The sequence below is a fragment of the Staurois parvus genome, unplaced genomic scaffold, assembly GCF_062004578.1.
Source record: "Staurois parvus isolate SC_StPar_1 unplaced genomic scaffold, SC_StPar_1.0 ptg000006l, whole genome shotgun sequence".
Classification (NCBI taxonomy): domain Eukaryota; kingdom Metazoa; phylum Chordata; class Amphibia; order Anura; family Ranidae; genus Staurois; species Staurois parvus.
The window spans coordinates 14069565-14082294 of NW_028317802.1; the positions used below are offsets into that span (position 1 = coordinate 14069565).

General features: G+C 40.7%; 1 pseudogene across 1 annotated transcript in view; it reads left to right on the forward strand.

Annotated features, from left to right (window-relative positions):
- LOC149474369 (uncharacterized) overlaps positions 1-12730 on the forward strand; it is a 40861-nt pseudogene that overhangs the window by 22777 nt on the left and 5354 nt on the right. The window contains exons 3-5 of the transcript XR_016311213.1: positions 1280-1579; positions 5948-6277; positions 9901-10020. The product of XR_016311213.1 is annotated as an uncharacterized LOC149474369 (transcript). The remainder of the gene's footprint in view (positions 1-1279; positions 1580-5947; positions 6278-9900; positions 10021-12730) is intronic.

The window sequence follows — 12730 nt, forward strand, 5'->3', positions numbered from 1 at the left end:
AGCCACAGTCATACTCACTAATATGTGAATGAGGAGCAGGGGAAAGACAGCCATCATCTAGGAAGCCTGTCCGCAACCGTAGCAGTGTTGTCCATGGGAGGGGATGGAAGATGCTTGTTGAATCCAGCTGCAATGGGAACAGGAGAATTAGTGGAAGCAGGTGGACAGTGCATGGAGAGATCCAGAGGCAGAGGTCCTACCACTGGCACTGATGAGCCCAGATGGCGGTGAGCCACAGCAATGCAGGAGAAGGAACATAGAGTCCATGGTAGGAGCCCCGTGATGGACCATAGGAGAAGTAGCATGTCCAACCGACAGTGGAGAGGAAAATGCAGGACCCTGAGCAGAGACAGCCATCTGAGCAGCAATGGCCATGGAGTAGGCAGATGAGGAGTTTGAATCTTCCACCCAGCCAGGCTCTGGGAGATGAGAAGGAACATGGAGATCCGACAGAGCCAGGTTGACAGGGGGAGCTGTCACTGGCATTGAATGACATGACGATTGGGAACCAGCTTGAGAGGACCCTGTGGAGTTACAAGGACAGATTGAAAGATGAAGGAAAAAAATTGAAAAAACTGCAGTGGAGCGCATCAAAAACAAGCATCTGGAATGTGTTTCTATGGCGTGAGTCGACCCTTGGGGCCATTTCACAGCAGATGCAGTCCACTGTTTTTTTCTGCATCAAAAAATGCATAGACAGTAGATTATATGGATTCCAATGGCATAGTTCACACCAGTGCAGTCAGTTCCAGTGCGTTCCCATACAGAAAAAAAAAAGTAAAAGATGCTGGATTTTTTTCTGCACAGAACTGTACTGCAACACGGCAACTTGCATAAACAAAATGCACAAAACACATCTAACTGCATAAAAAATGCACCAGAACGCATCCGGAGTGAGTTTTTGAGTTGTGAACCGACCCTTAAATAAAGCCCAGCTGAAGATATAAAGAAACATTAGTACACATGTATATCTACACACAACACCCAAAAAAGTCAAGTTGTACTCCACCCTTTTATTCAAACTACTCTTTGGCCTTGCAATATGTCAACTGGGTTATTAGCACCATTTTTGTTCATCCTTATAGTTCTTAGACAATGTTCTTAGACAAATCTAATTATTTGCAAAACAAGTAATTAGATTCTCATCTAGTAGGGTACAGGTTATTGGCTAGGTTTGGGATTCAGTTCTCTGTGTGGGAGTCTACATACAGGCTTTAGTCTATGAACAAATGTTGCATACTATGTCAATGAGGCTACTGTATAATACTTTGTCTTCTAGGGAATACAAAAGATGAAATTCCAATGTACCGGGCCATTGGAGATGATCTTATTCTTCTCTGCAAAGCCCTAAAAACAGTCACCCTTATTAGCTGGAACTGGACATCACACGACACAGTAAATAAAGACACTATACGGGTGAATTTTAAGGATAACAATACAAGCGCTGGACAATTTCACAACCACTTAAATTGTTCGTATGGAGTCAAATTACCTGTGAGTTTTAATACTTCTGGACAATACAAATGCATTTTTCCAGATAACAGCATTGGGATTACAATAAATCTTGTAACAGTTGAAGGTAAATTGTCTTACTACTTTACATTTAATAATCTAAATAATAGGATGCATTTTTTTGTGTGCTTTTATTATTCAAAATGCTAACATTGACGTACAAAGCTGTTCATAATACTGCCCCAAACTACATCACCGATTTGGTATCCATAAACCACCCAAAACGTACTCTCCTCTATTCACAAGACCTCCTACTCTCTAGTTTCCCTGGTTTTAATACTTCTGGACAATACAAATGCATTTTTCCAGATGTGCAGTGCAATTTAGCTTGAGGAGCTGCAATAAAATGCAGCATGTCTACATTTTAGCGCAGCGCTAGGCTGAATTGCAGTGTGAATAGGACACATAGGGAACAACTGATTCCTGTGTGTCCCTGCGGTGAAAGATATTTACCGTGCGATAAAACATCTGTCACTGCACATAGTGTGAATTGGCCCTACCTGATACAGTACATTCTGTTGGAGAGCTTGTTCTTTTGAAAAATGACAGACATACTGTCTGGATCACCATATGAAAATCCGAAAAAAGAAAGTGAATGCAGCTATCACAATTAAGAAATGGTAAGACGCAATATATATAAATGTTTGTTTTTGGGTATAATACCAATTTAATGTGAAAAGGATAGAACATTTTTTTATTTATTTTTTATTTTATTGATATACTATATGTGGTTGTAACATCATTGTACTATCTAAAAGCAGAGCTCTGTGCATTCAATAAAACATGAAATAGGTAACTAAAACCAACTGTATTCCTCTGTAAAAACATATAGATATAATGCATAAAATAACAGATACAGGTGAAACTCGAAAAATTTGAATATCGTGCAAAAGTTAATTTATTTCAGTAATGCAACTTAAAAGGTGAAACTAATATATGAGATAGACTCATTACATGCAAATCAAGATAGTTCAAGCCGTGATTTGTCATAATTGTGATGATTATGGCTTACAGCTCATGAAAACTCCAAATCCACAATCTCAGAAAATTTGAATATTACATGCAATCAATAAAACAAGGATTGTACATAGACCAATATCGGATCTCTTAAAAGTATAAGCATGAATATGTACTCAGTACTTGGTTTGGTCCCCTTTTGCAACAATTACTGCCTCATGCAGCGTGGCATGGAAGCTATCAACCTGTGGCACTGCTGAGGTGTTATGGAAGACCAGGATGCTTCAATAGCGGCCTTCAGCTCTTCTGCGTTGTTCGGTCTCATGTCTCTCATCTTTCTCTTGGCAATGCCCCATAGATTCTCTATGGGGTTCAGGTCAGGCGAGTTTGCTGGCCAATCAAGCACAGTAATCCCACGGTCATTGAACCAGGTTTTGGTGCTTTTGGCAGTGTGGGCAAAATGAAGTCAGCATCCCCATAAAGCTCGTCTGCGGAAGGAAGAATGAAGTGCTCCAAAATCTCCTGGTAGACGGCTGTGTTGACCCTGGACTTAATGAAGCACAGTGGACCAACACCAGCAGATGACATGGCTCCCTAAATCAACACAGACTGTGGAAACTTCACACTGGACTTCAAGCGTCTTGCAGTGTGTGCCTCTCCATTCTTCCTCCATACTTGGGTCCTTGGTTTCCAAATGAGATGCAAAAGTTGCTCTCATCAGAATAGAGGACTTTGGACCACTGAGCAACAGACCAAGTCTGTTTTTCTTTAGCCCAGGTAAGATGCTTCTGACGTTGTTTGTTGTTCAGGAGCGGCTTGACAAAAGGAATACGACATTTGAAGCCCATGTCCAGGATGTGCTTTGATACAGCACTTTGGGAACATCCAACTTCTTTTGCAATTATCTTTTGAGGCTTTCCCTCCTTATGGAGGGTGTTATTGATGGTTTACTGCACAACTGTCAGATCAGCAGTCTTTCCCATGATTGTGATTCCTACTGAACCAGACTGAGAGACCATTTAAAGGCTCAGGAACCCTTTGCAGGTGTTATGGCTTAATTAGCTGATTAGAGTGGGACACTTTGAGCCGAGAATATTGCACCTTTTCACAATATTCTAATTTTATGAGATTGTGGATTTGGGGTTTTCATGAGCTGTAAGCCATAATCATCACAGTTATGACAAATCACGGCTTGAACTATCTTGCTTTGCATGTAATGAGTCTATCTCATATATTAGTTTCACCTTTTAAGTTGCATTACTGAAATAAATTAACTTTTGCACGATATTCTAATTTTTCGAGTTTCACCTGTATAATAATTCCAAACTCAGTAAATCTCATATCAGGCACTAATATACTAATGCTAGTTATATTTATAGTTTTGCGCTTATTATGACATTACAGGAGGTAAATAGGCAGGTAGGATGAGGTGGTAGAGTCGTTTAGCACAGAAGGGCTAAGCTTAGGGATAGTAAACTGTTGCTGTAAGTATGCTTACATTTTATAGTGTTTTTGAGTGATTTTAAGATTGTGCTTTGGCATAATGTATATTCTTTTGGGCATAGGTATTTCTTCACGTATAGGATGTGTTTAGGTGTACTTGCCCTCCTGAGGATTTACCCCCCTACCTGACCCAGGCCATTTTTTGCGTTACTGTGCTGTGTTACTTTAACCAAATGGCCGGACGGGAGCAGTGCAGTGGCAGCTTCCCTGCTTGTGTGCGCTCCCTGGGAGCATGCAGCACCACAATCCGGTGCCCTCTGTGTCTTGAGGACACAGCAAAACACTGAACGCTGTACGGGACCTCTGTGTGAGCTCCCGATCATGTGATCACTGATTGGCTAATCAGTGATCACATAAATAGTAGAAAGCAAGATGTCACTTCTGACATCATTGCTTACTACTAGTGAAATCTGTAAATGATCACAGAGGTCACATGGTACAAGGCCATTCACAACAGCCTTGTACCATGTGACAAGCTGTGACCAATCACATAAAACAGAGAGCAAAAAAGTGAGCGCTTTCAATAGACAAGCAGCTGAAACACACAGGATAACCAAAAAAAAATCCTCACATGAAAATAAAATAAAGTGCAGCGCTAAAAAAATTATATGTGACACAATAAAAACGATCATAAAAAGTCCCAATTATGGGTAACAATGCACACTAACCAGAAGTGCACATAAATAGTGCAGTGTAGTAAGGATGGAATTCATAAAGTTGTCATCAACTTGGAGAGGGTAGAAGTATTCCCTTGATCAATGAAGGTCCACACGGTAATACAAAGCTAGGCAGAAGAAATCCACTAGATGGCAGAAGATGATCACGGCTCCACCAAAGGAAAAAACTGCTCCTCCACTGTACACCAATGATATCTGAGGGAAAAGATGTGTGTGGAGGTTTTGGCGCTCTGGTTGTAGGCTCAGAAATCTGTCAGAGACGTAAGCAAGGAGCATTTTTTCCCTCAGATATCATTGGTGTCCCAATACGTGTAAATTAATTAGTTTATGTGACAGTTATAGCGTTTACAAATGGCGGTATATATACTGGAATTTTTTTAAAGAAAAATTATTTTTACTAGTAATGGCGTCGATCAGTGACTTATAGCAGGACTGCGGCTGGCATTTTGACACGGGGGAACTGACTTGGGGTCACTGACATCTCCAGTGACACCAATACAGTGATCAGTGCTAATAAAAAGCAATGACACTGTACTAATAACACTGGGAAGGAAGAGGTTAACATGTGGGGCGATCAAAGGGTTAACTGTGTGCTGTTTTACATACTGAGCTGTGTTTGTGCTTCTCTGTAAGCACACTGTTTTGCATGGCTGTGCTATGCACAGCCATGCAAAGCAGTGTGCAGGAGCTGACAGGAGAGAGAACTGTTTTGTTTACAAACAGTCCTCCCCCTCCTTGGAGATGCTTGGCAATCACCAGGCGCCGGCGAGTAACCACCGGTCGGGACTCGGTAATTGACATCTGAGGCCGTGAGTGGCGGCCCCCTACCCAGAAATGCAAAATCACGTGTGTGTGTATATATATATATATATATATATATATATATATATATATATATATATGTGTGTGCGTGTGTGTGATTTTTCACACCTGTGCTGCCCTGCTATACTTCTGCTATAGGGCGGACGGGAAGTGGTTAAAGTGTATCTCTAGCCGACACCTTTTTTTTTTAGTATTAGATAAAAATGACAGTTGTACCTGAAACAGGGTTTTTGAATAGGGTTAATAAGTAATAAAAATGCTACACACTAAAAGCAAGTAAGTAAAGGCTATACTTTAAGCTTTAGTTTTGATTGCAAGAGAAGGAACCCAGATAAGGATCTGCAAGCATATATTTTATTTGTCCCATATGATTACACTCTGAACGGATTTAGAACATTCACTCCATATGTTTGCCTTTGAAAACCCTCACTGTAGTTTCTAAACTAATAATAAATGTTTATCTTTTTATTTTACAGTTAATTCCTACCCTTCATCTGCAGTATTCCAGAACAGCAATGTATCAATTACATGCAGAGTGTCCCATGTTATAAGTAACAGTCGTGTTTCATTAGTGTGGGCTAAAGGGAACAGATATACCTTCATTGCTGTAAAGGAACACAATATAACATCACAGTCAAGGCAAATTACTCTAAATGTTACAGACATCGATGAATACTCTACAAACTGGACATGTTTGGTATTTAGTGACAATACGTTGGTTGCTCTGTCTCCACTCCCACTGAAATATAAAGCACATACAGACATCCAACCAACAAACATTGTTGACTCAACTGCAGCCATTCAAGGTACATGCTTTAATTATAATACATGATTTAGTTGTTTTTTGGGTTGAGGGGTCCTTATACGTTTGGGGAGACTTACAAAATTTTTTTTTAGAAATTCCTTTTAAATGTTATTATTTTAATTTACCAACATTAGCGTAGGAGAAAAATTACAATCGAATTTAATATTTTGTCGCTGCTACCTAAAAAGAGTGGTCTTCCTTTGGGTTAAACAAAAGAGCTTCTGCCCTAATGTGGTTATTGGAAAGCTGTTGTCTGCCTGAGCATCCATTCAATGCCTCTGCTCTGCTCACCCTCTGCTCTGATAGTCAGGCTTTTTGTAACTGGGAATCAAAAAGCCTAATGGACATGAATGGCAACCACTCGGGGCTTCATAAATATTCTATATTTCTTAGGTTTTAGTGACAGTATGAAGTGTGGAGGGTATGCGGATCTAGAGTCAGTTTCTAACATTTCATACAGCAAAATGGAGCTGAACTGTTGTATGTGAATACTTATTTAATAGAACATACTGTTAAAGTATATGCAAACTCATTTAATACACTTTCATAAGTGGTAACATGTAAATGTAATTTCAAAAGTAATTTTTCAATAATTTTAAAATTGTAGCTTTTATTTAAAAGAAACTATGAAAATCCTACAATGAAGGTCCTTGTTCAGGCATCTCCCGTTACAGTGTGACAAAGCTGTCTCTGTCTCCCAATTGTGATGTTTTGTCATTCTGTCATGCAGGCTTTCCAGGGACCATGTAGGCATGGTCCACTGTTGTTAACATTAGAAAACTTACTCTAAGAAATGCCATACAGCCATTGGTGGAGTGCATGAATGGGGACAGAGACTGGGAGACATGCTACAATAGGTGGTCAGAGACTGGGGGACATGCTACAAGAGATGGGCAGAGACTGGGAGACATGCTACAAGATATGGGCAGAGACTGGAGGACATGCTACAAGAGATGGTCAGAGACTAGGAGATATGCTACAAGAGATGGGCAGAGACTGGGGGACATGCTACAAGAGATAGGCAGAGACTGGGGGACATGCTACAAGAGATGGGCAGATTGGTCTCTCTGTATTCTGCCTCCAGAACACACATCACTCCCCAATATCCATACCAGCAGTAAGATACCTATTCACAGAGTTCACTATCCAATTTGACACCACTCACAATACTGCATTGTATAGAATTAACCCACCAGTGGCCAGTCTTCATTGTATGTGCTTAGTCCTCAGAGTAATTAGCAGGAGAAGAAGTGTTTACCCCTCAGTTCACCAGCTTATAGGAGTTAACCTCTCAGTGACCTATCTGTAGACAGTATATATAATGTGACATACCTGCTTATCAACCCTTTAGTGACAAATACACACAGTGTGTGCATTAACCCTTTATTAACCAGTCACCATATATATATATGACTCCTTGGACTCTGTATCAGCGACCCCTCTCTGCCAATCCCTCCACTGGCTTCCCATTGCCCAACGGATAAAATTCAAAACATTAACAATAGCATATAAAGCCATCACCAATCTTGTCTCCAAATATCAACCAAACCGTACTCTCCTCTCCTCGCATGACCTCCTGCTTTCTTACTCCCATGCTCGTTTCCAGGACTTCTCCAGAGCTTCCCCCATCATCTGGAACTCTCTACCCCAATTTATCAGACTATCGCCTACTCTGCTCACTTTTAGGCGATTTCTGAAAACCTATCTCTTCAGGGAAACCTATCCTGCCCTCAGCTAATAATGGAATCTTCTACTCTTCCTACCAGTCCATCCCCCACAGTTATTACCTTTTGTACCACTAGCCCCTCCCTCCTAGATTGTAAGCTCCAAGGAGCAGGGCCCTCCTAACGCTCTTGTATTGAACTGTACTATTGCTGTATTGTCTCCCTTTATATTGTAAAGTGCTGAGCAAACTGTCGGCGCTATATAAATCCTGTATAATAATAATATTAATATTGCGGGGCTCTATTGAAGTGGATGTTCATCTATCCTGTACCTTACAAAGTGGTATGCCGCCGTATCATGTTCATTATTTCACGTAACTATAGAAATTGCTGTACCAAAGTCAGTGTTGACTATATATTTAGTGGGAGACTGCTTATTCCTTATATAGGTGCCCACACTTTGCACCTCCAATCCTGAAAACCCTCATGAGGGGTAACTGGTGAAACGGTGGCTATTGCTAGTACCAACGGGTTAACCACCTCCTGCAGCCTAATTGAAAGCATACCTCTTTCGTTTTTTGATAACGATTGTAAGGCTCTTCACTTACTGACTTGTGTGGTGCACTACATCACAGCCTATTTTTGGACTTGGAATTGCTTTGATCAGTCCACAACAAGCTATTACCGAACAATAAAACAAATGGTGTTGCTCTCCCTAAATGGTATCTAAATAAACTAAATACAACCCATAAATATATACATTAATCCAATAATCTTATGCATATAGACATAAATAATAACATGTGATACTTAGATCAATAAACATACATGTGTAAACAAAAAACATCATATGATGACATAAATAAGTGAAAACTAAACATACTTCCCCAAAAACGGGGAAAAAACGTGACTTCGGTCACGAGTGAAGTGATAGATGAATGGCATAAATTGTGCCTTAATAGAAAGTGCCTTGTAAAAATAACTCACAACAAATGTGGATGCGCTAAAGGTCAGGAAAAAACCTGATAACAAAAAACAAATTAATACCACATGACCTCCTCACACATCAATGTGTTAAATCAAAGTGATAAATGACAACCAATTGTTGTCTACCTGGTGCTATGCAATCCCTAATTGGGATAAATAAGTGTGAGCACAAAAAACAGTGTTACAACAGATAGTGAAAGAAAAACTTTTCAAAGAAAACCGCATATTGCTGAAAAATGTGCAACTATATCATTCATATATAATGGCGAAAAAGTTCCCTTGTGCACTCTTCAAACGAGTGAGCCACATATATTGGTGATGACGGTGATATGAGTGAAAAATCGGGATCCTCCAACGGCTGGATTGCCCCCTCACCTTATTGCAGTGACCCAAAGGGCCAATGAGCCTTCAAATTGCCAGGTATATTAATACAACCCATCGACATCAATGATTCAGGTAAAGCAGTAATGGTGGTATGCCCCTTTACATGCAGCACAAGTTTTTTTTTCTTTTTTCTTTAATTTTCTTTTACGTTTTTTTTAACATACTGTGTCCGAAGCAATATAATGTTACCTTAGTAACATTGTACTAATCTGGGAAAGTGATCAGGATTTTTTTTTTTAATACATTGTGATTGGTTAAAGCTATTGTGTATTATGCAGTACGAGGTCTACAACTAGTTAAGGACTTCAACTTCTTTGCTACCCATCACAGCCTGCCAGGTGGACAATGAAGGAGCAGCAATGCATTGAAGAGGTCATCTCTGTGTTCTCCCCTTTTGAAAATTTATGAAAGGCAGATACATCAGCCACTTGCTCTCTTAGTGCAGCTGAAGGGGGGATTATAGGAGAATTATGTAATGCTAGATTTTGATGTTTAATTCTTTGTTGCCCTAAATTTGATATAATGAAACATTTCTGCAACACACACCAATTATAAAACTGACATGTTTTGTTCCATTACCATTTTGCAGGTGTTAATGTATCAGAGTCGGATGAGAAACATCATCAAACCCACAGAACATACATCTATATAAGTGTTATGGCTGTGGTTATAATAATTGCAGTTTTACTTTTTATACTGAGAAGATCAGGTATGTTATTTCTAAAGGGATAGTAGAAAATGTTGAATTTGGTTTACATTTAGATATTGTAAGAATGCTAACAAAGACAAACGGAAATGAAAGTTACATTTGAGTATTGAATGAACACATACATTAATTAGAACACAGGTTCCTGAGCAATGATACTTTGCAGTAGGGATGAGATTCAAGTTCAGGACAATGCAGGGTTCAAGTAGAACCCAGGCTGTTCGAGGTTCATGGTCCCGTCAAACAATTAATTTCTCCAGATTTGTTGGAATGATAATGTACTGCAAGGGCCTTTGAACTTTGGTCAGCATCTTAAGTGGGTGCAGAGCGTCAAAGAATACACAGTCCGCAATTTCACCAAACAATGTATTGTAACTCACAACAGTCAGAGTGGAGAGTCAGTGGTAAATAGGCCTGAGCTAGAGACAGTGCATGTTAAAGGAAGCTGAGTGCGGCCTGGCTGGCCCAAACCAAAAGTGAACATGCTCAGTTGCAGACAGACCTTAAGCTTTCCTTTCTCCTCTGGAACCTCTCCCTGCTGCTAGTGCTGTCCCTGACAGATGAGTATCCACTCCCTACATTCCCTGGCAGATGGGTATCCACTCCCTACATTAGCCACCCACAAAATGTGCATCAAAACCCGAGGGAAAGGACTTTAAAAAGACTCTGCGTGACCCAAGATATCCCTCAGGGAACAAGGGAATCAGAGAAACAGTTTTTTCTGACCTCCTCCAGCTGCATTGCTGTTTCAGACGAGCGTCACCTGCAGTGGAGAATGTAGACTGCACCTGCCTACAAACTTGCCTAGAAAGGCCAATAATGGGGGCTATGTTATGTTCCAGCCCCTCATCAGAAAAGGCAGAGGGGGGAAGGACGCAGAGCTGTCATAGTGTCAGTGTATTGGAAAGGAGGATAGGAGGATATTAGGGCCACTTAATATTATTCTGTACTTTATTTCTGATTGCAAGCTCTGTATGAAATCAACCCCTTTTGTGCTTTGTTTGTAGTTGATTTGAGGTCAGTAGTCACTTTTAGAATCTTGTCCCAAGGCTTTCCTGGGATATTTGGACATCATCTTATTATATTGAACTTGCAGATTCTACTATTCCCCCCTTATTTTACCCCAATCTCCTTTTTGGGGCATCAGAGGTAGGGAAAAAGACCTGGTGTCTCAACATTGGGAAAAGGGTGCTTTGCAAGGTGGGGGCTTTTCTGCCCCCAAAATTGAAAGGTAAATGGCTCTGTCTGGTACAACAAGAGGGAGCACAAGCTCACTGTCCTTTCTCAGCCACCCAGGCTGCCTATGTAGAGCTACCCCTGCATGGGTTCGCTTGATAATGCTTGCCTCCAGTGGTTGCCCTGACCTTGCAAGCCTCCTGACACTTCAAACCAGGCCCAGACTGACCATAAGGCACACTGGGCATTTGTGCGGTGGGCCGGGGCAGCCTGGATAGGAGGGGCAGTTGGGCGGCACATAGAGGAACTGGACCGTGCATTTCTCGGTTTCTCTATGTGCCACTCGGCTGCCCCTCCTATCCATCTCCTGCATGCCGTGGGCTCCCCACCAGCCTCATGTCTTCTCTTCTTTTTTCTCTTTCTTTCTCTCCTTCTTTCTCTCCTACAAAAAAAAATATATATAAATGAGACTTGTTCAAAAAAGAGTAGGCTACAGGAGCAAAACCAAATTGTAGACAACAAAATCACAATTAACAAGAATTCAACTACAGGTGAGTCTAATTATTCATTAAACAAATGTCCAGTAGACAGTTGATTATAATATGGCATTACTTAACAAAGAAAACCGCTTCCCATTTCATGCTGTCAGCAATGGCATCCCATGGAAGAGAAATGTCACAAGGCCTGAGAAAGAAAATAATTTCATTACACAAGAAAAGGTGAAGGCTACAAGAAAATCAGGAAAGCTTTACTTATCAGTCAGAATACTGTAGCAAAAGTGATACAAAAATTTAACAAAGTTGGAACTGTAACCATCTCACAGAGATGTCCAGGCCATCTACGGAAGTTAATAACGCAACAGAATCTTCTAATGAGAAAGGTTGAAGAAAATCACCATGCAAGTTTACTGCAGCTAGCCTAAGAAGTAGAAAGCCAAACTGGGCTAATTGTTTCCCATGACACAATATGGTATACACTACAGAAGAATGGCATGCATGGGTGTCGTCCACAAAGAAAGCATCTCCTAAAGCCCATGCACAAAAAAGCCAGGCTAGAATTTACCAGGACCAATAATGAAAAAGAAAAAGAATACTGGAACTCTGCACTCTGGGGTGATGAGACCAAGATAAATGTTTTGGGAACTGATGGCTTCAAAACTGTATGGCATCGCAAAGGTGAAGAGTACAAAGAAAAATGCATGGTGCCTACAGTGAAACATGGTGGTAGCAGTGTCCTTCTGTGGGGCTTCATGAGTGCTGCTGGTGTTGGGGAGCTGCATTTCATTGATGGTATCATGAATTCACAGATGTACTGCTCTATATTGAAAGAGAAGATGCTACCATCACTCCGTGTCCTTGGCCGTTGTGCACTTTTCCAACATGACAATAATCCAAAACACACATCTAAGGCCACTTTTGCATTTCTGAAGAAGAACATGGTGAAAGTGAATCAGTGGCCAGGTACTGTATGTCTCCTGATCTAAACCCAATTGAACACCTATGGGGAATTCTCAGGAAACAAGTTGAGCATCACTCTC